Source organism: Triturus cristatus, chromosome 5_1 (genome assembly GCF_964204655.1).
Source record: "Triturus cristatus chromosome 5_1, aTriCri1.1, whole genome shotgun sequence".
Lineage (NCBI taxonomy): Eukaryota > Metazoa > Chordata > Amphibia > Caudata > Salamandridae > Triturus > Triturus cristatus.
This window is the reverse complement of record NC_140587.1, coordinates 256,957,264-256,982,493: the sequence shown is the minus strand read 5'-3', so window position 1 is coordinate 256,982,493 and position 25,230 is coordinate 256,957,264.

The following is a 25,230-nucleotide window of genomic DNA, read 5'->3' as shown; positions in this document are numbered from 1 at the left end:
AAAGGTCAAGTACAAGTACGTTCTATAGAACATAAGGATATCATTGGAGATCCCACAGCATTGCACGCCTACAGACCCTTAACTGCTTGAAAAAGTTATTGTGCGTTATGGTGTATTCTTCAGTAAACATATGGAAATATGCTAAACATCAATATAGCATAACAAACAGATGAACACACACTATGCCTTGGGCTCACTTATAATCAGGGTCGTAGCTACTATCTGCACAGCAGGTGCGGTGGTACCTGGGTCCACAGCCCTGAGAGGCCCATTGAATCCTGACAATGCTGTATTTTACTATTCCGAACACCAGTCAAAGGAGTCAATTTCCTTTCTTGCACCACTGGCAACAGCATATTTGCTAAGTAACAAGGAGACAATGGTCAATCACTGACAGAATATTGTGGCCAAAGATATTGGAACACAGAAATACTGTGTCAAACATATCTTTGTCAAAAATAATGTGATCCTATATTTATAATGTAAATTACAAAAATATTGTGTCACACATATCATTTAAAACCAGACAAAAATATAGTTTTAAAATAAATATTGACTTCAAAGTACTGTATTTAAAATAAAGTACTCTAAAATGTAATAACACCATTATTTAATAATTTAAAGTATAATTTGTAAAGGATATGTTGAAATATATGTTTTAAATAATTGAACAAGACATTTTAAATTAATTTTCTATTTTTTAGAATCAGCAATAAAATTTAAAAAAAAATCAAAAATATATAAATAAACCAACAAATTACTTAACTTAAAAATATGTAAAAGGATCATATTAAAGTAAAATTAATGTTCTTATAGTGTACGTTAAATTTAGTAATAAAACCATTTTACTCAAATATATTAATAATATTATAATGACTTTACATTTTTTATGACTAATATTATGAGTAAAATAAACTAAAACAATATATAAAAAATATTTCTTAACTACAAACTATAATAAAAATATTTGTTTACAAGTAACAAACATTTTTATCAAAACACAGTAAAAAATAATAACAAAAAGTATAATAAATATTAAAAATCCATTTTAAATCAACAATATTGAAAGTGCTGTACGGCAGACGGGTTACCTAGTCCCACTCCAATATAAGCAACAGTATGGTAGGCGTTGGACTTCGGACAAGGTATATTTACTATTCCCTCTTCATAATAAGCAAAAGTAGGGGAAGTGTTGGACTTAAGAACAGTTAGATTTACTATTTGCATTCCAGTCTAAACAACAGTATGGAAGGTGTTGGACTTCAAATGGCTTATATTTACTATTCCCACTTCAATTCAAGCTAGAGTAGGGAAAGGGGTGGACTTCGTAGGGTTCAGATTTACTATTCCCACTCCAGTCTAAGGAAAAAATAGGAAAATGTTGGACTACAGAGGGTGTAGACGTACTATTCCCACTCGAGTCCCAGCAACTGTAAGCAAGTAGGGGAATCAAAGGACTTCATAGAGTTTAGTTTTACTAATACACTCCAGTCTTAGCAACAGTAGAAAAAGCGCTGGACTTCGGAGAGGTAATATTTACTATTCCCACTCCAGTCACAGCAACAGTAGGGAAGGTATTGCAATTACATATAACAATAAAAGTTCAAACTATTTATTAAAACTATTTTAATATAGAATAAAACAATAAATTAAACTACATAAAAAATATTAACACTATCTGAAATAGCAAAAACACAAGAAAAAGTTAAATATAAATTAAAATGTAAAATAAAAAAATACATAAAAGTTAACAAAATACATTCTAAAAAGTGTGTAACAATTAACATAATAACTAATTTCTTAATTAGTGTATGGTAAAAACATATCTACCATTTAAAATAATTTTAGTGTAATTGACTTCCCACCCTACACACCCAACTCTTGCTACTACAATATAACATGCTACTATTAATATTACAATTTAATATACAATAACATTTAAATAATACAATTTTTTTATAATTACTAAGTAGACAATTTACATAATTAATAATCAATAACATAAATATTGTATAATAAAACAATTCTCACCATTACATTTAACTTAATTATAATGTAATTCTTTCCACCCTATTTCCCTATGAAGTCAATATCCCATTACAAAACTATATAAAATAAGTAAAATTTAAATTAAAATGTACACTAAAAGTAATAACAAAAATTAAAATATACCATAACAATTATCATAATTAATAGTCCATAAAAATAAATAGGAAAAAATTAACCACCATTACATTTTAATTAATTATAATTTAATTATCTTCCCACCCTATTCCTATAAACTCAAAAACCCGCTATTAAGTAATACTCACTAAAGCATACGTTTTGTAATTGAAAAAAACAAATATGCATTAAAAAATAATGTAAGAAATAAAAAATGGAAACTATCACATAACAGATCAACATAATTATGAATTAATTAAATATTTAATTACAAAAATGAATTACCATTAACTTTAAATTAATTAACTTTCCTCCTTATTCCCTTACATATCCAACAACCCTCTTCTAAACTTAAAATTACTAATTGCATCTGAAAATAAATGTCTAAACACTATGGGGCAGATTTATGTTAACTGGCGCATCCCTGCATATCAGCAGGGATGCGCCAATTATTATGCGCCACAGCTGCGCCACCATGGATGCGCCGCATTTATAATGCGGCGCACCATGGGGCAAAAAAAGTGGCGCATTGCTGGAGTTGCGTCGCAAGCGCGACGCAGCTCCAGCAATGTTCTGGGGGGCCCTATCTGTACAATGCTGCGTCAATCCTTACGCCAGGCGCAGGGTTTTGACGCAGCATGGGCCTAAAAGTGACTGAGTGAAATCTTGTAGATTTCACTCAGCCACTTTTAGGAGGCGTTCCTGCGCCGGAACGCCCCCACCTGCCCTGGAACGCCTACATGTGGCGCAGGGCTTTACAACGTGACGCATCTCCCAGATGCGTCACGTTGTAAATACCCCGCACCATGGCGCAGGATTTGCGCCGCTGCTGCATCACAAAAGTGACGCAACGGCGGCGCAAAAGTGGCGCAAGTGCAACATAAATCTGCCCCTATATTTATAAAAATAAATAACAAGTTTCCGAATAACATGATCAGCTATAGCTTATATATTAACTAAAACACGTTAAATTAATTGAAAAACAATATTTTTACAACTGTGTTAATGAAAACTATATTAAAAACAAAAATTTAGAAAATTATATAACTTTCTCAAAAAAACGATATTCTTGACCATGATATTCTGTATCATGGTATTTCTGTAGAAGCAATATTTTTTAATGACAATTCTGAGTCATGATATTATAAACGTCATATTTTATCCAAAAAACAATGTTCAATAACTAGAAAGAGAACTATTCCAGCTCTCCTAAACTGTTGGATAGATTAATGTGAACAATGAGATGTACTAAGAAATTTGATGCTACTAGTTGATGTTCCTTTGTTTCTGACACGTCATTGTTTTCCATACTTCCTTACTCCAGCAAACCGCAGGGATCTCTGAAACAATATTGTGGTAAGCAACATCATTGCCAAAAATACTGTGTCAAAAGTATTGTTTACCACACTAGCGTGCGTCTATATTTATAACGGTAAATACAAAAATATCGTAAAAAAGTATCGCTGACACAAATATCGTCGAAAAACAGAAAACATAGAGATTTATTTTGGTCATATGAATACATTTTAAAGTATTAAGGAGTAAGGGCCAGATTGTGAGCCTGGAGGGAAGACCGCCAAGCTACAACTTAACCATGAGGCTTGCGGTCTTGCTGGGGCGCAGTCATGGCTGCACCATGCTGCGGCTCTAGGAAAGAGCTGCAGCCAATGCAGGCCTTGCTGAAGTGCATCTGGGCAGGCAGGCGCACTGTTTCCCTACAGCACAATCTGCAGGAGCAACAGTGCATGCACCCGCACAGATGGCATGGGGGCACACATACAAGTCATGATGAAAATGTCTCCAGGGCACACTCGCCCTTGAGACATGTTTTCACACCCAAAATCTGCCTTTCTGCCAACTTTTTTATGGTGGCATCACTGCCATGAAAAGGTAGGCCGAAAGGCAGTTCGAAATAGGCATGGCAGTGCCAGCATCGTCACCGTCTCCATTCCCTGACGCTTTCCCCACAGACGCCACACCTAGATCCAGGATCCTGGAGGTGACGGCGGTCCTAGGCCCTAATTGTTTTAATATATAAATTTAATATAATGTGAATTAAATATATTCCTCTAATATTTAACCCCTTGTATGCCCAAGACGAGCTGGACTCGTCATGGAGCACAGTCGCGCTGTGCCCATGACGAGTCCAGCTCGTCATGAGGCATACCCTAGGGAATCCCTCTGGTGCGGGCACCAGAGGGATTCCCTTTTGTGCAAAATAGTGCGCCTCAAGGGTCCTAAACGTAGTGCGCCTCACAACGTTTTGGGCCCTTGCCTGTCGCAGGTACTTGGGCCTCCCACACGAGTGAGGCACCGTTTTTATCGGGAGACCCGGGGGAACACTGGGTGGTAGAAAATTTGTGTCAGCCCGGTGATGCCTCAACTTTCCCACACAAAAATGTGTGAAAAAGGTGATTTTTTCAGCTAAATTTGAGGTTTGCACGGCATTCTGGGTAAGGAAACGTTGGGGGATCCACGCAAGCCATACCTCCCTGGAATCCCCCGGGTGTCTAGTTGTAGAAATGTGTGGGTTTGGTAGGGTCCCCTAGGTGGCCGCCGAGCACGGGGCCAAAAACCCAGGTGACCCCCCTTGCAAAACCAGGTCGTTTTGAGGTAGGCATTTTTCATGTCGCCTCAATACGTTTTGGGGCCTTGCCTGTCGCGGGTACTTGGGCCTCCCACACGAGTGAGGCACCGTTTTTATCGGGAGACCCGGGGGAACACTGGGTGGTAGGAAATTTGTGTCAGCCCAGTGATGCCTCAACTTTCCAACACAAAAATGTGTGAAAAAGGTGATTTTTTCAGCTAAATTTGAGGTTTGCCGGGCATTCTGGGTAAGGAAACGTTGGGGGATCCACGCAAGCCATACCTCCCTGGAGTCCCCTGGATGTCTAGTTTTCAGAAATGTGTGTGTTTGGTAGGTTCCCCTAGGTGGCCGCCGAGCACCGGGCCAAAAACCCAGGTGACCCCCCTTGCAAAACCAGGTCTTTTTGAGGTAGGCAATTTTCATGTCGCCTCAATACGTTTTGGGGCCTTGCCTGTCGCGGGTACATGGGCCTCCCACACGAGTGATGCACCGTTTTTATCGGGAGACCCGGGGGAACGCTGGGTGCTAGGAAATTTGTATCAGCCCGGTGATGCCACAACTTTCTCACACAAAAATGTGTGAAAAATTTGAATTTTTTCGGCTAAAATTGAGGTTTGCAGGGGATTCTGGGTAAGGAAACTTTGGGGGATCCATGCAAGCCATGCCTCCCTGGAAGCACACGGGTGTCTAGTTTTCAAAAATGTACAGGTTTGCTAGGTTTCCCAAGGTGCCCGCAGAGCAGGGGTTCAAAAACTACAGCTAGACATTTTGCCAAAAAAGGGTCATTTTTCACTGCGAAATTGAGGTGTGACCACATTGCGTTTTGCACCGTTTCCTGTCGCGGGCACTATGCCGACCCACACAAGTGAGATACCGTTTTTCTCGTAAGACTTTGGGGAACGCGGAGTGGGTGGACATTTGTGGATCCACGCAGATTCCGGCACTTTCCACCACAGAAATGTGTGGAAAATGTGTTTTTTTTGACAATTTTTTAGGTTTGCAAGGAATTCTGGGTAACAGACCCTGGTGGGAGGCAGTCAAGTCACCCCATCCTGGATTCCCCTGGGTGTCTAGTTTTCAAAAATGTATAGGTTTGCTAGGTTTCCCAAGGTGTCCGCAGAGCTAGGGTTCAAAAACTACAGCTAGACATTTTGCCAAAAAACGGTCATTTTTCACTGCAAAATTGAGGTGTGACCACGTTGCGTTTTGCGCCGTTTCCTGTCGCGGGCACTAGGCCGACCCACACAAGTGAGGTACCGTTTTTCTCGTAAGACTTTGGGGAACGCGGGGTGGGTGGAAATTTGTGGATCCACGCAGATTCCGGAACTTTCCACCACAGAAATGTGTGGAAAATGTGTTTTTTTGTCAATTTTTTAGGTTTGCAAGGGATTCTGGGTAACAGACCCTGGTGGTAGGCAGTCAAGTCACCCCATCCTGGATTCCCCTGGGTGTCTAGTTTTAAAAAATGTATAGGTTTGCTAGGTTTCCCAAGGTGCCTGCAGAGCTAGGGTTCAAAAACTACAGCTAGACATTTTGCCAAAAAAGGGTCATTTTTCACTGCGAAATTGAGGTGTGACCACGTTGCGTTTTGCGCCGTTTCCTGTCGCGGGCACTAGGCCGACCCACACAAGTGAGGTACCGTTTTTCTCGTAAGACTTTGGGGAACGCGGGGTGGGTGGAAATTTGTGGATCCACGCAGATTCCGGAACTTTCCACCACAGAAATGAGGGGAAAATGTGTTTTTTTTGTCAATTTTTTAGGTTTGCAAGGGATTCTGGGTAACAGACCCTGGTGGGAGGCAGTCAAGTCACCCCATCCTTGATTCCCCTGGGTGTCTAGTTTTCAAAAATGTATAGGTTTGCTAGGTTTCCCAAGGTGCCCGCAGAGCTAGGGTTCAAAAACTACAGCCAGACATTTTGCCAAAAAAGGGTCATTTTTCACTGCGAAATTGAGGTGTGACCACGTTGCGTTTTGCGCCGTTTCCTGTCGCGGGCACTAGGCAGACCCACACAAGTGAGGTACCGTTTTTCTCGGAAGACTTTGGGGAACGCGGGGTGGGTAGAAATTTGTGGATCCACGCAGATTCCGGAACTTTCCACCACAGAAATGAGGGGAAAATGTGGTTTTTTTGTCACTTTTTTAGGTTTGCAAGGGATTCTGGGTAACAGACCCTGGTGGGAGGCCGTCAAGTCACCCCATCCTGGATTCCCCTGGGTGTCTAGTTTTCAAAAATGTATAGGTTTGCTAGGTTTCCCAAGGTGCTCGTAGAGCTACGGTTCAAAAACTAGAGCTAGGCACTTTGCCAAAAAAGGGTAAATTTTCACTGCGATATTGAGTTGTGACCACGTTGCGTTTTGCGCCGTTTCCTGTCGCGGGCACTAGGCCGACCCACACAAGTGAGGTACTGTTTTTCTCGTAAGACTTTGGGGAACGCAAGGTGGGTGGAAATTTGTGGATCCATGCAGATTCTGAAACTTTCCACCACAGAAATGTGTGGAAAATGTGTTTTTTTTGACAATTTTTTAGGTTTGCAAGGGATTCTGGGTAACAGACCCTGGTGGGAGGCAGTCAGGTCACCTCATCCTGGATTCCCCTGTGTGTCTAGTTTTCAAAAATGTATAGGTTTGCTAGGTTTCCCGCAGGTGCCCGCAGAGCTAGGGTTCAAAAACTAGAGCTAGGCACTTTGCCAAAAAAGGGTAAATTTTCACTGCGATATTGAGTTGTGACCACGTTGCGTTTTGCGCCGTTTCCTGTCGCGGGCACTATGCCTACCCACACAAGTGAGGTACCATTTTTATCGGGAGACTTAGGGTAATTCAGTTTTGTAAAGGAACTGTTATTATCTATTGACTTTCGATGCATTTCTGCCTTCCAAATAAAAGATATTGTGTAAAAAAGAAGTCATTCTAAAAAATGACTGATAATTCTCATGCTAGTATGAGTATCCCGAATTTCAGAAATGTGCAAATATCTACTGTTTCTAAACTCTATATTTTGTTCCCATTTCAGAAATACATAGGTGTCTTTTATACCGATTTTTCCATGTACACATTTTTACAGAATAATTACTATATACCCGGTACATAATAAAAAACCATTGCAAGTTGCTGCTCAGTTTTTGGCTCTGGGTTCGTCGGGTTCTTGGTGAACCTACAAGTCCTATATATCCCCACAACCAGTAATGTCCAGCGGATGTAATGGTATATTGCTTTCAAAGAGCTGTCATAATTAGAAGAAGTTACAGGTGAAAACGTTGACACAAAAGGCTTTTTTTTTCAACTAATTTTCAATTTTTCCTATATTTAACTGTTAGTTTCTATAAAAAAACTTTAATGGATCTACACAAATGACCCCTTGCTGAATTCAGAATTTTGTCTTCTTCTCGAAAATGTATAGCTTTCCAGGATCCATTATTGCTTTTGTACCCATTTCTGCCATTAACTGGAAGAAGGTCAAAAGTACAAAAAATAGCAAAATTAGGCTATGTCCCAGAAAAATGCCAAAACTGTGTAAAAAATGTTGGGTTTCTGACAAAAGTCTGGTATCCCCGAAAAGCTGGGAAAATGGTGATTCCAACCCCACAAACCCTTTTTTGATAACATTTGCAGGGAAAAACCCAGATGCTTTCATTTGCAGCCCGTTTTTTCCAATTTTTCCGAAAAAAAACAAAATTTTGTTGTATTTTGGCTAATTTCTGTGACCCCTCTGGGAGAATCCACAAACCCTGAGTACCTTTAGAATCCCCATGATGTTGGAAGAAAAGGACGCAAATTTGGCGTGGATACCTTATGTGGTCAAAAAGTTACAGGGGTCTAAGCGCGCACTACCCCAAATAGCCAAAAAAGGGCGTGGCACAGGAGGGGAAAAGGCCTGGCAGCGAAGGGGTTAATACTATTTATAAATATAATTCACTGAAAAAACCATAGGTTTCACACATGTTATAGTTAGCGGAAATTTTACTGATAAAAAACCAATGAAATTGCCCCGTTATAGTTAGTGCTGGCAACTATAACTCACGCGACCGCAATCCTCTGCTGATGCTAATACTGTATTTAGACACTTATTTGCCCATGTCTTCTTCCATACATTTTTAGCTATACATATATTACAAATATTTTTTTTTCATAAAGACACATATGTCATCAGCAGAAGATTGCGGTTGCGTGAGTTATAGTTGCCAGCACTAACTATAACGGGGCAATTTCATTGGTTTTTTATCAGTAAAATTTCCGCTAACTATAACATGTGTGAAACCTATGGTTTTTTCAGTGAATTTGCAAGGTTTTTTAAATGCTAATTCCTAACTATAACGTGTGTGAAACCTATGGTTTTTTCAGTGAATTTGTACGGTTTTTTAAATGCTAAGTGACTTTACGCCATTCGTGGCGTGCGCGCCCACTTAACGCAGTTCGTTCCGTGCGCGCACGGTGCGCTTCGCGCACCGTGCGCGCACAGTGAGCACGCGGTGCGCTTCGCGCACCGCGCACCCACTTTACGCAGTTAGTGCCGTGCCCACGTTACGCTAGATGGGCCATGTACGCACGATGCGCTTCGCGCACCGTGCGCACATGGAGGACATATTATGCGCTTCCTTGTGATAGGTAATCTGTTGAAATTTTTTGGGAAATTTCTGTGCTCTGATAAGCCATGTACAAATGGTGGCCTTCGGCCACCATTTGCACAAGGGGTGGAGAAAGTGTGGATAGTGTTTTTTTTATTTTTATTTTTTTACCGTACGCTTACGGTAAGCGTACGGTAAGCGTACCCCGCGAAATTGCCGAAAAAAAAATAATGCCGTTTTTGCTCTTGGGGGATGTTTGGGGACTCCCTCAACATGACTATGTGAGAGGGAGTTGTCAAAACATCCCCGTAACATGTTTTTGGCCATCATGTTTGATACATAACACTCAGTGCGGTAGACAAAATGGCGGACGCCGCTTCCTGGTTTCTGCCGATTCGAATGTTTACTAAGATCTAAGAGCCAATCAGAATCGCGCACGCCACCGTACGCTTACCGTAAGCGTACGGTAAGCGTACCGTAAGCGGGCTCAGATATATATATTGATTTAAAGGCTATTTTCTCAGAATCTACTGAACAGATTTACACCAAACCTACAAAAGGCACTTCCTTGACCTAGGGACTACCTCTCTGCCAAATTTCTAGTAATTCTGTTCAGCCATTCGGGCTGTAGCTCGTTCTAAAGGTCCTATGGAAAAATGCATGGGAAAAACGCGTTTTGGGACCCCCCTTTTATCTCAGCCCCCGCTTGACGAATCCCCCCGAGACTTTCAGGGTAGGAGCGGAGCGTAGCGCCCCACCTATTTTGAGAAATTCGCGAGGATTCGTCGACCGGCGCCAAAGTTATTCAAAATAGAATGTTGAGGTTTTCCTATGGAAACGTGGTCCTAACTATAACTACCTACTGGCGACCGCCAGTAGGTAATAATACCTATAAACACACAAACACACACACATATATATATATATATATATAGTGTAACAATTAATAAAAATATTTAGTTCACATTATATTTTTCATATAATTAATACAAATATTTATTTTACATATTAATTGCTTCATATCTGTATGAATTAATGCAATGTCAAATAAATATATATATATATATGTAGGTAGTTAGAGTTAGGACCTCGTTTCTATCCAAAAAGCATTTTTTGTTTTCCCAATAACTTTGGTGTCATTTGATGAATCTTAGCAAAATTTAAAAAAATAGTGGCCCGCTCCGGTCAGCTCCTGTCTTGAAAGTTTCAGGTGATTTGTTAAGCGGGGGCCGAGATAAAAGGGGGTCCCAAACGCGTTTTCCTTATGTTAATTTCCATAGGAAACTTTAGACAAAGCTACAGCCCGAACTGCTGAACGGAATTACACCAAATTAAGCAAAAAGGTAGCCATTAGTTCAGAAAGAGCGCTTTTTGTTAAATTGTGTTAATTTGTTCAGTAGCTGCTGACAATGTTTTGATATCTGTGGGCGCGAACCCTCCCGGGCACGAGCTTCACTCTGATTGGCTGCCAACACTCCAAACCGAGTTGCAAGAAAACAGTAAAACAAAGATGAAAAACAAGAAAAGGGGGCAGGGCAGAAACACCCTCACCCCCTAGACCTGCTCAAGGGGTCCCACAAGGACACCCAGGTCCCAAAAAAGCATTTTTGTTTTTATAATTTCTGTGAAATTCACTTTGGGGTCGCGAATCCGGCCGAAATTTTTTAAAAAATGAAGTGTGGGCTCTCGTGCTTTATTTTAATGAGGCCCCCGGGTGGGCCAGGTCTCGGGGCATTGTAAAAAAATAATAGTGGGGTCCTGGGCGTCCCCGCAGCCCCAGGGACCGCCCCCTCCCAGGGGCTATGCTCATTATGTACGGGGGCATGCGGTCCCCCCGCAGCCCTAGGGACTGCCACCAGCCCAGGACTTTAAAAAAAAATAATGCGTGGGGGGTCCGACCCCCCCCCACGCTGCCCCCGGGACCCCCACCTCCCCAGGGCTTCATTAAATAAGGGCAGGGGTCCTCGTGGGCCCCCCAAGCCCCAGGGACCGCCACCACCCCGGGGCACTCTGAATTCAAAAGCGGGGGGCCATTACGGACCCCCGGGCCTCGGGGACCACCACCTCCCCAGGGCTTTAAACATTGGGACGGGGGCCACGCGGCCCCCCCGGAGCCCTTGATGGTCCTGGGGACCACCACTCCCCAGGGCCGGCTCCTGCAGTGTCCCGGGGTGTTCACCCCCGGGACACTGCTGTTTGCTATGGCAAGGTGGGAGCCGTGAAGCTCCCCCCCGCCATAGCAAACTCTGCTTTGCTTCAATGAAGCAAAGCAGGATTGCTTTTCCACAAGGGGAGCTGCATGTCAGCATCACCCCTTGTGGAAAAGTAATGCTGGCTCCCGCAGGACCGGGGGAGCATGCTGGGACCGTGGGGGCGTAGTTAGCCCCCAGGGACCCTCAGGATTCAAGGGGACTTAATCCCCCAATTTACAACGCACCAGGGGGCGCACATTGGTGCAGGGAAGGGGCGGGGCCTGATATTACAAGTGTGCAAACACACCCCCTGACGCTTTGTCGGTACCAAGTCACAAGAAAAAGGTGAAAAAAGGATAAAAAAACAAGAAAAGGGACCAGGGTAGAAACACCCTGAGCCCCTAGGTGTGCTCAGGTGGTCCCACAGGGACCCCCAGGGCCCAAAGAAGCATTAAAAATATTTCCGTCCAAATTCACGCTGGGTGCACGAATCCTGTCGAAACTTTTGTAGAAAACGAAGCGCGGACTCCCGTGCTTCGTTTCTTTGAGCCTCCGGGTGAGCCAGGTCTCGGGGGCAATGAGTAAATTATATGCGGAGGCCCACGGGGACCACAACCTCCCCAGGGCTTAGTTTATCATATAGGGTTGTTCGGAACCAATGAAACCTCCTCGGCCAGGGCTAGGACGGCACAGGCAGTGAAGGCTGGATACGCTGCACTCACCAGGCCCTTCGGCGCCAGTCCCTTCCTGCCCTGTGTCCACCTCATAGTGCACCGCTCGCAATCGCCTCAATTGGCGCCAGCGATGCTTTATGATCTGCGCGCTGGACCGGGGACTTTAATCGGATACTTGAAAGTTAATTGTGGCTGCACAGCAGGTGCGGCGGTGTGCGCCGGGCCGTGACTGAAAAGCTACAGATTGAGCCCAGTCCGCCCGGCCCAATTAGAACCGCAGGTGATAAACACGAGCGCCTTTCAGCCCTAAATGGCCACTTGTGGCTCAATAAAAGAAAATGTCCTGCCCATCACAAAGGCGGGCAGAGAATAGAAGCTATCATCTGCATTTAACCCCTTCGCTGCGGCGGAAATTCCGCCGCAGCGCTGGAGGGTGCGGGGGGGCAGCGCGGTGGCGCGGTGCTCATGACGGAGCCACTCCGTCATGAGCCACGGTTGGGCTGTGCTCATGACGGAGTGGTTCCGTCATGACTCCGCCCACGGCGCTAATCGCCCGCACAGGCGGGGAATTAGCGCCGCGTGGGCGGCGCGGCCGCCAACGGCCGCAGCATGACAGAACCACTCCGTCATGAGCATACGGCAACCGTGGCTCATGACGGCGTGGTTCCGTCATGAGCACGGAACGAGTTAATGGGTGGCATTAAAGTAAATGTGTGCTATGGATGCCCGGACAAGCCTCTTAAAGCCAGGCTGGGAGTGTGCAGCTAGGGCATACAACACCGGTTGCAGCACAAGGACACACTGAAGAATGTTTAAATGAGTCTGGCTTAGGAACATGGGGGCATATCAACAACAACAACAACGTGGTAAGTATCGCTAAACACGTTTAGCGCGTTTGTCATTATCGCCGTCTATCGCCGGATCACATCGCTGTGTTAGCGGCGTATTAGCAACGCTTTGCTAACAGGCGATGTGAAATCCGGTGATAGACGGTGAGAATGAGCATTAGAGTGCGAAATCCCATGATAAGGGAACTGCGCTAATGAAAATGTAGATAATAACGAGATGTGGACTTAACCTTGCGATCCACCTCCCATTATACAGACAGCTGGAAAAGCGGCATTATGTCTCTTGTTGATATGCCCCCGAGACATATAACCCTAGGCCATTATCCATACCATTAGCGCCATTTCATTATTCGCCAATGGGTGCTGGCAAGTGCCAACCAATTTGTGGTGCAGTTATTTTCTTCTAGGTAAATGCCTTATTTCCGTATAGTTTTTGGACTGTTTAGGCCTTTCCAAGAGCTATGTTTTCTACGTATGCCTTAATTTCAGAGCAGAATGAAGTCACACACACGTATCAGCAAATGAGGAAGAGAGCTGAAGCCAAGAAGAGAGGCCGCGTTAGCCAGTGGAAACCAACTCTAGGCACTGATTTATTGCCATGTCCGGTCAGGTGAGCCGGGAGGACACCCTTCCCAAATCTCTCGGTCACCCTCTGAAAGTTCTTTTAAATCATGACTGAATGTGACAAACACATGCGCACTAAGGGACCGGGGTACAAAAAAAGGACAGACGAGTGTGCAAAGAAGAATCAACATAGAAAGTAAATAGTCTACCATCATGTAAGTGAAGCAAATGACGCTACAGTATGTGAGGAAGTAGTAAATAGCCTGCCATCGTACGCGAGGTAGCCGAGAGCCTGGCATCGTGTAGGTGAACGGGATTGGCACAGAGTGCGTGCGGTAGTAAAAAGCCTGGCATCCTCTATGTGAAGGGAATCAACAGGGTGCAGAAGAGAGTAGAGAACCTGGCATCATGCATTGAGATAGGAATGGACAGCATGGCATCATGTATGTGAAGGGGATGGACGCAGGGTGCGTGAGGGAGTGAAAAGCCTGGCGTCATGTATGTGAAGCGCAGAGACACATGATGCGTTGACCAATAGAGAGGCTGGTATCATACATGTGAAGTGAATAGGCACAGGCTGCATGAGGGAGTAGAGAGCCTGGCATCCTATGTGTAAATGACAGAGCCTGGCATCATGTATTTTAAAGGGTAGGCACGGTGTGTGATGAGTAGATATTCTGGCATGCTCTATGACTATGGGAAGAATTAAACACATGGGAGTAGAGAGCCTGACTGGCAACAAGTATGTGAAGGGGATGGACACAGAGGTGCGTGAGTAGAGAGCCTGGCATCCTGTGGGTGGAGCGAATGGGCACAGAATGCGTGAGGGAGTGGAGAGGCTGGCATCCTCTTTGTTAAGGAATTAAATGCGTGGAGTAAAGAGCCTGGCATAATGCATGTGAAGGAAATGGACACAAGGTGCGTGAGCGACCAGGGAGCCAGGCGCGCGAGGCAAACTAACCTAGAGGCATAAAATGGAGTCAGGGATAGCTGTGCTTAATCTAAGTGAAGGGCCGGGGAAAACTCGAGCCTGGGTCTCACTCAGCCCAAGGTCCTGACTCTAGAGCCAAAAACAGCCCCTTGGACCCAATAGAATCCTTTCGGCCACTGTGTTTCACTGATGTTGTCACATTTTCGAGGCGCTCCCTTTCTGAGAGTCGAACACAGACTTCTCCAGTAAGGGGAGAGGGGTTGGGGCGGGAGAAAGACGGGGCTGAGGAAGGGCGACGGTGGTGAGGAAAGGCAGGGTAGCGAGGGCTTTAAATGCCAGCCTCAGCCAGACAAGTGACCGAGAAAGGAGGGGAATGTGGCATGTGGAGCGGCGAAACATGGAAGAGGAAAGACAGGGCCCAGAGGAGGAGTGGAACTGCCTTTCTGGTTGAAAGGCAGTTAGGGTTTGGGTAAAGTCAGAAGTGTGAATGTCCAGACCACCAGACTCACAGCTGAAAATATCCCCAGGTCCATACATGTCTAGTTAGTCCAGTCACGTTTTTTTCCTTCTGGTACTTATAGTCCCAGTTTTATTGTGGGTTAAATTAGACTACAAGTCCCAGACTTCCATGAAAAATCCGGGGCTGGCCTAACTAGTCACACAGAAATGGGAAACCTGGCAGCTATGCAGTTTGCCGGGGGCCTCTGTCACAGTACATCCTTGCCAAATTATGGGTTAGTGCACCCATGTCCTCTGCCCCTCCTAGCCCCCGCAACAGCGTGTTCATCTTTGCTGCGGGTCTGGCTTGTGTTTACATTCTTAGAGGCATCCACATCCAGGACTCGGCTCTTTTCATAAATTCTCTGGTGTGCACACTTCTACTACACAAAAAGCAGACTTTAAGGGCCATATTATCAAGGAACGGCGATAACATTATCGCCGCTTTAGCGGCAGGAAACTGCCGCTAAAGCGGCGATAATGGGCTTGATAATATGCCGCAGAGAATTCCAATAGAAGCCCAGGTTCACACCACCATTATCGCCGTTCCTTGATAATAAGGCCCCAAATGTTTTAATTAGTTTCTTTTGTGAATCTTCACGAATGTTGAACATACACAGTACCAGAGTCATACAGTGTAGTCTTACTTTTGACATCAATTTGAGAAACATTCATTAAAATTTTTACTCTCCAATGTGTATATTTCACTAGGAAAGTCAAAATATTTCAGTAGGTTGTTCCAATATTTAAACTTTTAATATTTACATGCTGGTTCTGGCGCAGCAGCTGCACAGCCTGCTTGCCATGCTGGATGTTGTGTAATCCCGATTGGGTGGTGTGTGTTTCACCCCAAAGACTCCTAACCATGCAATGGCACAATAGATAGGAGTTGGTAATTATTGAACTCGGAAGCGGAGCCTTAGAGAGTGGGGCTAAAGAGGGGTCATAGCTAAATAATATTAGGGATGTTTACTCGCTCTATCTGATAGGACTTGGTTGCCCTACAGAGCTCTGAAGTCACTCAAAGGGGATACCAGCGCCTTACAAAACTTCTCCTTCAATAAATGGGAATTACGCACGCAAACATTATTTATGCACGTTTTGCAAATATTACCCACATCAGTGTGGTTGGAGTGGGCACGCACCAGCCCAGAAAATGGTATAAAACAGGTCCGCATTATGTGTGCCCACGTTTCAGCATAAGATCTTGTACAATGGACCAGGAAGTTGAGCATGTGTGTGTGTGTGTATGTATATATACATATATAAATACATACTTATATATACACACATGCACGTATGTATATACACACACACCTATATATTTTCGAAGCAAGGCTTCTTCCTCAAAGGCAGTGCAAGTAGATTTCCGGCGCTGTTGATGCAGTACGTTGTGGGTTGGCTTAAGTAGCTCTCCTGACATAGCACAGTGCATTATACACACATATGTAATCAGTGATGTAATATCTGACGTCATCAGCAGAGGATTGTGGTCGCGTGAGTTATAGTTGCCTGCACTAACTATAAGGGGGGAATTTCATTGGTTTTTTACGAGGGAAATGTCCAGCTAACTATAACATGTGTGATACCTATGGTTTTTTAAGTGAATTTGCAAGGTTTTTTAAATGCTAATTCCTAACTATAACGTGTGTGAAACCTATGGTTTTTTAAGTGAATTTGTACGTTTTTTTAAATGCTAAGTTATGTTTTTATTAATATATATATTTTTTCAGGTTTTTCACCGTGCGTGCACTGTGGGCGCACGGTGCGCTTTGCGCACTGAGCGCCCACGATGCGTTGAGCGTGCTGTGCATGCACGGTGCGCGCACCCCGCGCATTTTCGAAAAAAAACAAAAATGTTTTTTTCACCCTTGGGGGTCCTTCAGTGACCCAGTGACCCACTGACAAAGGCTAGTGGGTCAGGAACTGTCCACCCTGCCCTCTTTTCACGTTCTCCACCTTTGTTTTTCACTGCCTCAGACTGCGAGAGACAAAATGGCGGCCGACACTTCCTGATTTCGACCGATTCGAATGTTTACTGACATCTAACAACCAATCAGAATTGCGCTCGCGCACGTCACCGTGCACGCACCGTGCACTCACGGTGCGCGCCTATAGATATGTATGTACTATTAACTGCAATTTTCTCAGGAACTAATGAACAGATTGATTCCAGATATGCAAAAGGCACATCCCTGACCTGAGGACTACCTCTTTGCCAAATTTAAAGTAATTCTGTTCAGCCGTTTGGGCTGTACCTTGGATTAAAAGTCCCTATGGAAAATTGCATGGGAAAAACGCGTTTTGGGACCCCCCTTTTTTCTCAGCCCCCGCTTGACGAATCCCCCCGAGACTTTCAGGGTAGGAGCGGAGCGGAGCACCACACCTATTTTGAAAATTTCGCGAGGATTCATCAATCGGCGCCAAAGTTATTCCAAATAGAATGTTGCGGATTTCCTATGGAAACACGGTCCTAACTATAACTATCTACTGGCGACCGCCAGTAGATAATATATATTTTCAGAGATTAATTGTTTATCACTAGCTAGGTTTAGCAGAGTGATATACTGCCCTAATTCTTCGGTTATATTCATTCTTTTCATTTTTCACTTTTCACTGGGTGTATTCATTAGCATAGATAAGTTTTGGATCAATACGGTTTTCACCACGAACAGTTGCTGACCCTCGCCCCCGAATATCCCTCTCTTCTTGAAAATGGTGTATATTGTGTAGTGGTAGGAGAGATTTATCGCGGATATAAACTGTTGAACTGTTTATTTAAATTGCAACCAAAACATATTTCATCATGAAATAATGACCAGATGATGTTCAGGCAGTGGCCTGTTATGAGATGTATGAAATGAACGCCGGTTGGTCTCCTTAAATGCTCTGTGTTGCTATATGAATAGAGTTCGGGTACATTACCCGGTTACGATTTAAATTTTCATAATTGTAATATAAATAGAGTGGAACATTTACATGTCGCAATGTGGGTACATTACCCCAGCACTCTCAGTACCTTTTTGTTATTTAACAAGGATACGGAATATGAATTGTCGTTGTATCCAGGAGATATTGCACTTTGGCATTTATAGGCGGAAATGTGACTCTTATTTCTTTTCATTTCGTTTTCCATTGGGGTATGTAAGTAATCGTATATTTATGTGATTATTAACATTATTGGCTGGCCTACAAGCAATATTAATGATGTGACTAAATTCGATCAAATGGCACTTTTATAATTGGAATATAAATAGAGTGGAGCATTTACATGTCGCAATGTGGGTACATTACCCCTGCACTCTTAGTACCCTTTTGTTATTTAACAAGAATACGGAATATGAATTGTCGTTGTATCCATGAGATATTGCACATTGGCATTCACAGGCGGAAATGTGATTTTCATTTCTTTTCCTTTGATTTTTCATTGGGCCATGTAGGCAATCGTATTTTGTGATTATTAATATTTTTGACTGGCCTACAAGCAATATTAATGATGTTACGAAATTTGAACAAATGACATTTTGGCGATAATATTTCTTCACTGTCTATCAACCATGACCTGTATTTCTAAGGGAATTGGGACACAGGTCACTAACTTGACAAAGGCTTCGCCGAAACGTGTAGTTCTGTGAGTTTAAAGCAATAAAAATGTATTGTTTTGTCCTGGGTGTGCCGCTGGATTATTTTCTGGGAACTCTCAGATTTCATCCTTTAAAGACATATAGATATATATATATATATAGATTCACTGAAAAAACCATAGGTTTCAGGGGTGTTATAGTTAGCTGGACTTTTCACTTGTACAAAACCATTGAAATTCCCCCGTTATAGTTAGTTCAGCTAACTATAACTCGCGCGCCCGCAATGCACTGCTGATGACGTCACATATTACATCACTCATGACATGGTCAGTGACATCACTCATGACATCACTGATGACATCTCAAATGACATCACTGATGACATCACTGATGACATCATCCAGTGAATGTGTGTTTTTCTGAAAATTAAATATGTTTTATATATGTATATCTCAAGGTCGATGGAAGAATAAATGGGTATATAAGTGTCTAAATGGATGATTTGTTTTTGAAAAATTGATTGTGTAACTGACTGATTAAGTGTATCATAGTGAATACATGGCTTAGTGAGTAATGTTTAAATATGTAAATATCTGTATCAGTCTCTCACTTTGTGTATAAGTGGCTGCATGGGTTGGTGAGTAGCTACATGGGTGTCTATATAGGTTATTAGTTGGTTTTTTGAGTATCAGTCTGAGTGTCTGCATGGTTCGGTGGGGGGTATTACGTAGTGCATAGGTGCATGAATGAGTGACTCACTGTTTGTATGTGTTGAACACAGCATGTGTGCAGGACTGTATGGGTGGATGAGTGTGTGTATGGGTGTGTTAGTGAGTGAATGACTGTCTCAATAGTGTCTTTATGAGTAACTACATATGTTTTAAACTAGTATATGTGACTATTGGTGTATATATGTGAGTATATGTGAGAGTGAGAGATTGAAAGAGTTCCTGTATGAATAAGTATGTGTTTCTATAAGTGATTGTTTAAAAGACTAAGTATGTGTAAGTTTCCGTAGAAGTAAGTATGGTGGTGTGTGTATAACTGTATATGCAAGTAAATGTATGTTTGATTCTTTATTAGCATGAGGGACTATGTGTGTGAGTAACTCTATGGATGAGTGGCATTGTGTAACAGGATGTATAGGTGTATGAGTACATATGATGAGTGAGTACATGTATGAGTGACTGTATAGGACTGTTGGTGAATGAGTGGATGTGTATGTGGATCTTAGAATTACTGAAGAGGTTGTTGTAACTGGTATTGGTATGTCCATTGTTTTGAAAATTTTAGTCTCTAGTTTTGAATGTGTGTATCAAAGGTTATATTAGGGTGAGAGGAGGTCTGCCACTCTATCACAAGGATGATGTCATCAGTGATGTCATCAGTGATGTCATTTGAGATGTCATCAGTGATGTCATGAGTGATGTCACTGACCATGTCATGAGTGATGTAATATGTGACGTCATCAGCAGTGCATTGCGGGCGCGCGAGTTATAGTTAGCTGAACTAACTATAACGGGGGAATTTCAATGGTTTTGTACAAGTGAAAAGTCCAGCTAACTATAACACCCCTGAAACCTATGGTTTTTTCAGTGAATTTCTGAGGTTTTTTAAATGCTAATTCCTAACTATAACGTGCCTGAAACCTATGGTTTTTTCTGTGAATTTCAAAGGTTTTTTAAATGCTAATTTCTAACTATGCCTACAGAGATAGGACATGTGAAGAAAGAAGAAAAATGCACAGAAAGAAACAAAAGAAGTGCAGAAAGAAGCAACAGAAGTCCTCAAATACGAAGATAAGTGCAGGAAGAAGCATAACGTGCAGAAAGAACAAAAAGAAGAGCAGAAAGAAGCCTTGTTGCAAAATCATCCTGTACCCTCAACTTTTTCAGACGGATACTGGTGGTAACTGAGTCTGACTAACCAGTCCTAGAGCCAGTGCTATGTTAAAAGACACTTAGAATACAGTGAAAACACCTACATACACTAGGGAACATTATGCGTTGGGGTCCCCCTGTGATTAGCATGACCTCCTCTGTAAGCCCCTAGTGTATAATAGGGCATGGGGATTAAAACTACCTCTTAAAACAGGCCACAGGGCGTTTTTGCACACGTTAACTCAGGCCCCGTCCCCTCCCTTCACCACTGTGTAAACACGCCCTGTGTCCATTTTTAGTTGGGAGATTAAGTTCATTTGAATCCTGAGGGTCCCTAGGGTCCAACTAGCCCACTAGGTACCTCCAGTAAGTGCCACAGAGCTGCGTTGCAGAGAGGTGTAAAAAGTGGCACGGCCTGGACCACCTCTCTGCAATGCAGCTCAGTGGCGCTTACTGGAAGCACTTGGTGGGCTAGTTAGCCCCCAGGGGCCCTCAGTATTGAAGGGAAATTATATCCCCAATTTAAAACGTGCCATAGTGCGTGTTTGCACACGTCACCTCAGGCCCCGTCCCCTCCCTTCACCACTGTGTAAACGCGCCCTGTGGCTGTTCTAAGTTGAGAGATTAAGTCCCCCTGAATCCTAAGGGTCCCTAGGGTCAAACTAGACCACTAGGTACCTCCAGTAAGCGCCACAGAGCTGCGTTGCAGAGAGGTGTAAAAAGGGGCTTGGCCTCAGAACACCTGGCTGCAGCGCAGCTCCCTGGCGCATACTGGAGATGCCTGTTGGGGGCGCGTTTGCAGAGTGCTGCACGGAGGGGGCATGGCCTCCGGCACGATGCCAGTCTTTTATTTATTTTAGTTTTTTAAGAAGGGGGGCTGTTTGGTTCCCCTTCTTATTCTAATTTATTGGCCCTGATGACCCCATCCCCCAGGGCCAGTCTCCTAATTATATTTTTTTGACCCCAATCCCCAGGGCCGGCCACTGTTTTTTATTATTTTTAAAAAATATATATTTATAGACACACCTAGGACATGCTGGACAAACCGTACGTACCTATCACCATGACGATTTGCGTGATATTCATTAAAAGGCGACTATGCGTGCAATGAATCCACGTGGAATGTATTTACACCACTAGTGAAGCTCTGACATGTCTGATGCCCTACCGTGCCTAATCCTGGTAGACACCCTTGTCGTTTATTTATACAAACATGGGTAGCTATTGACGGGCACATTTAATACACATGCACACCAAGCCATTCAAAGGGGATTCGACAAAAATTCGACCAAAACTATGCAAGAAACCCCCCTCACGGTTAATAAAACACACATCCACTGCCGGATGTGTAATACTTTTTATTTTACTCTCTGGAAAGGGGACGAACATCACTTGAGAGTCACAGCGTGCTCCTGACAGAGCCCAATGCTGTGTTACACCCACCATTGCCTGCCGAGTGCCACACACCTCTGTGTTGTATTCCACTAGCTAGTGCATATGCTATGACACTCTCTAGCCCATGTGCACTGTAACACCACCCCGTGAATATGTCATGCCACACTTGTCTTCGCACGGGTTATATTGCCCCATCTAACGTGCCTTTCTCGATGCCTATGTTATAACGCACAGTGCTATGCCATACATATTACAATCTGGGATCCATATCTTTGTCACAGTGCATATGCAACGTTACACTCCCCAGCACATATTTTATATTACAACTTTAGAGACTAGTTAGGTTACACAACACTGCCCTGTGCATATTACACTCCAAGGCGCATATCGCATAGCACGCGCTAGTGCCTGTGCTATCTCGCGCTCTCCAATGAATCTGTCATTGCGCACAATGTATTGCATATTATATTTCACGCCCGGTTCATCTTATATCACACTTTTTGGTGCATAGTTTATACCATACACTATATCTAGTTTTCATTTTCAATCGTGCTCTCAGGACTATGTTCTATATAACACTGTGTTCACCTACCCTTTTCACGGGCATTACATTTTGCGATAGGGGGTGGAGGGTCAGGGGGTGTTTCTGCCAAGTGAGCCCGGAGTCACAGTCACAAACGTCCTCTTCTTCCTGAATAAAAGTGAGATTATGCTGCATACTTGTTCATATTTTAAGTAGTTCGCACAGACACAATGTTTTAAAAACAATAAAGTTCCTAATACCCGCCTTCTCTGAACAGTTAGCTTGCTGCCCCATCCCCTTCCTCCCTATCATCTGTTGTGTGAATCCATGGACTAGCCTCCTCCCTCCTGCCATGCATGGTCTGATGTGCTGCCACTGCCCTCAATTTAGTATGATGTACCAGTCCACTCCTCCTGCCCTCCATTGCCCAATTCTATGCCCCATCATTGACCTCCTGCTTAAACTCTGTGCTTAGCTTGCTGCCCCTATTCTCCTTCCCCCTGCCCTCCGATGTCTTTGTGCATGCCCCTGCTCCATCCTTTTTGCCCACCATGTCCCATTGACCTGCCACTCCTATCTACTCTGAGTGTTCTGTTGAGCTGCCACTCCCCTCCCACCTGCCTAGCATTGTCAGATGACTGTAACCTGTCCCTGCCACCTCCACCCTGCCTGTCCACATGCCATGCCCCTATCCTCTTCCTCCTGTCCTACATGGTCCATTGTACTGCCACACCCTTCTGCCCTCCCTGGTCTGTTGTGCTGCAACTGCTCCTCCTGCCTGCCCCGTGTGGTCTGTTGTGAGGACCCTTCCCCTGAACTTTCTTGTCTGTGCACAGGTCCTGACCCTTCCTTCTATCCTCCATCGTCCTTTGTGCATGCCCCTCCACCCTCCTTCTTGCCCATCATAGCCATTGTGCTGCCACTAACCCTCCCACTTGCCATGCATGGTCTTCTGTGCTGCCATGGCCCCTCCCACCTTCCCTGTGTGGTCAGTTAGCTGCCCCTGACCCCCTCCCACCTTCCCTCCATGGTCTGTGTGTATGCCATCACAGTCTCACTGTTGCTCTTCATGGTGTGTCTTGCTTCTAGTGCCCATCCTGCCTGACCTCCATGGCTATCTTGCTGCTCCTGCCCTGCCCCCTTGCCCCCAGCCCTACTCCCTCCCTCCTGGCTTGTCTGTTCCATTGTAATGCCCCTGATCCGTCCCTCCTGCCCTTTATGGTCTGTTATACTGCAGCTTTCTCTCCTGTCTGTCCATTATGGTCAGCTAGCTACCATTGCCTCTTGCCCCTCTGTTCTCTGTTGTCCATGTGCATGGTCCTGTCCCCTCCCTCTTGCTTTCTATGGATTGTTGTGCTGCACTCCCGTCCTGCATGCCCTGTGTGGTGTATTGTGCTGCGGCAAACCCTGATGCCTGCCCTGCAGGGTCAGTTTGGTGCACCTCTCCATGTCCCTCCTGTCCTCTGTTATCCAAGTCCATGTCCCTATCCCATTTCCTTCCATGATCCAATGTACCATACTTGCGAACATTTTGAACTTGGTAAGAGGGAGATTTTGAAAAAAAACTGGGGTATTGATTTTCCCCTTTGAGTTACATTGAAAAAGAGGATATTGTAGACAGGAGACAGATCAAATAAAGCCCATTTGAGCTTAAAAACATTGGACGTTTACTGGCTGAATCGGGTCTGTTGGCATGTATGGTTGTACTACCATTGCCTCTTCCTTCTGCCCACAATGGTCTATTACATTGCCACAGCCTTGAAGGAGGGTAGATTTTGTATCACAGGGGGCCCCTGGCCCGTTCTGTCCACACCTGAAGTATGAGACCCTTGTCCTTGCCCTGCCAGCTGCATTTGTAGGCCGTATTAAATTGACCAGCGGGTCCTGTGTTGCTATATAATTATCCTGAGACATCCTTACCACTCAGCCAGCATAAAACCCCTGTGTAGGCCCTTCTGTTCAATATGTAGGCCTCTTTGTTAAATTGACCATAGCTCTGCAATTTTAGTGTATAGCAGTCTGAAGGCAGGTCTGCGAGGCCTTCTGATCCAAACTAGTAGCCCCCACCCTACCCGAGTGCTCCGTGCTCGGTTTCAAAGTTCAACATCCCCCTGAAGCTGTCGACATACAGTAGGTGCATCCTGGACTGGTACTTGCTTCCTGGGCAGGTTTCCCGCTTTTAAGGAAGTGGCAACCGCAGAGCGTCAAGTTAGGAGAACTGAGGAGATTTTATACATGAATATATTGAATTCCCGTACAATACCCATTATTTTCTGCTTGCTCTATGGAACTTACGATAAGCGATTGGCCTGAGAGACTGACCTTTTCACCCAGTCCATTGTCAGCATTAAGTGGGTAAATGACGAAATGTCTGGTAAAATCTGCAGACGAAGCTTTTGGGTAGCATATGTAGGTAGATGTAGCGTGCAAAGGAGCCCACAAAATGATATAAAAAGGGAGCACCCACAGATATCGACGGACTACCTCGCCGTCTGTATGTAGGTTAACAGGCAGTGCAGGTTTTCCCCAAGAGCTGGGAGCTCTTGTCTTCCTTTGCTTAAAATGTCTTGCTCTGCTTTGCTTGAAGTATCTTATTCTATTTTACCTATATGAAATGTCATGTTATGTTTAACCATTGTTCTCTTTACTTTTGCATTTAAAAGATTTTGTATTGTAATTGCAGGAATGCTTGCTCTAAGAGTAAACGTGAGTGTTCCTAGGTAACATTTTCCTTGGTGTAACTTGTTTCTCATGATGCATTTATAGATGTGTTTTCTCTCTCTCTCTGTCAGTACATTAATTGAGATACAGAGAATATTATGACAGCTGT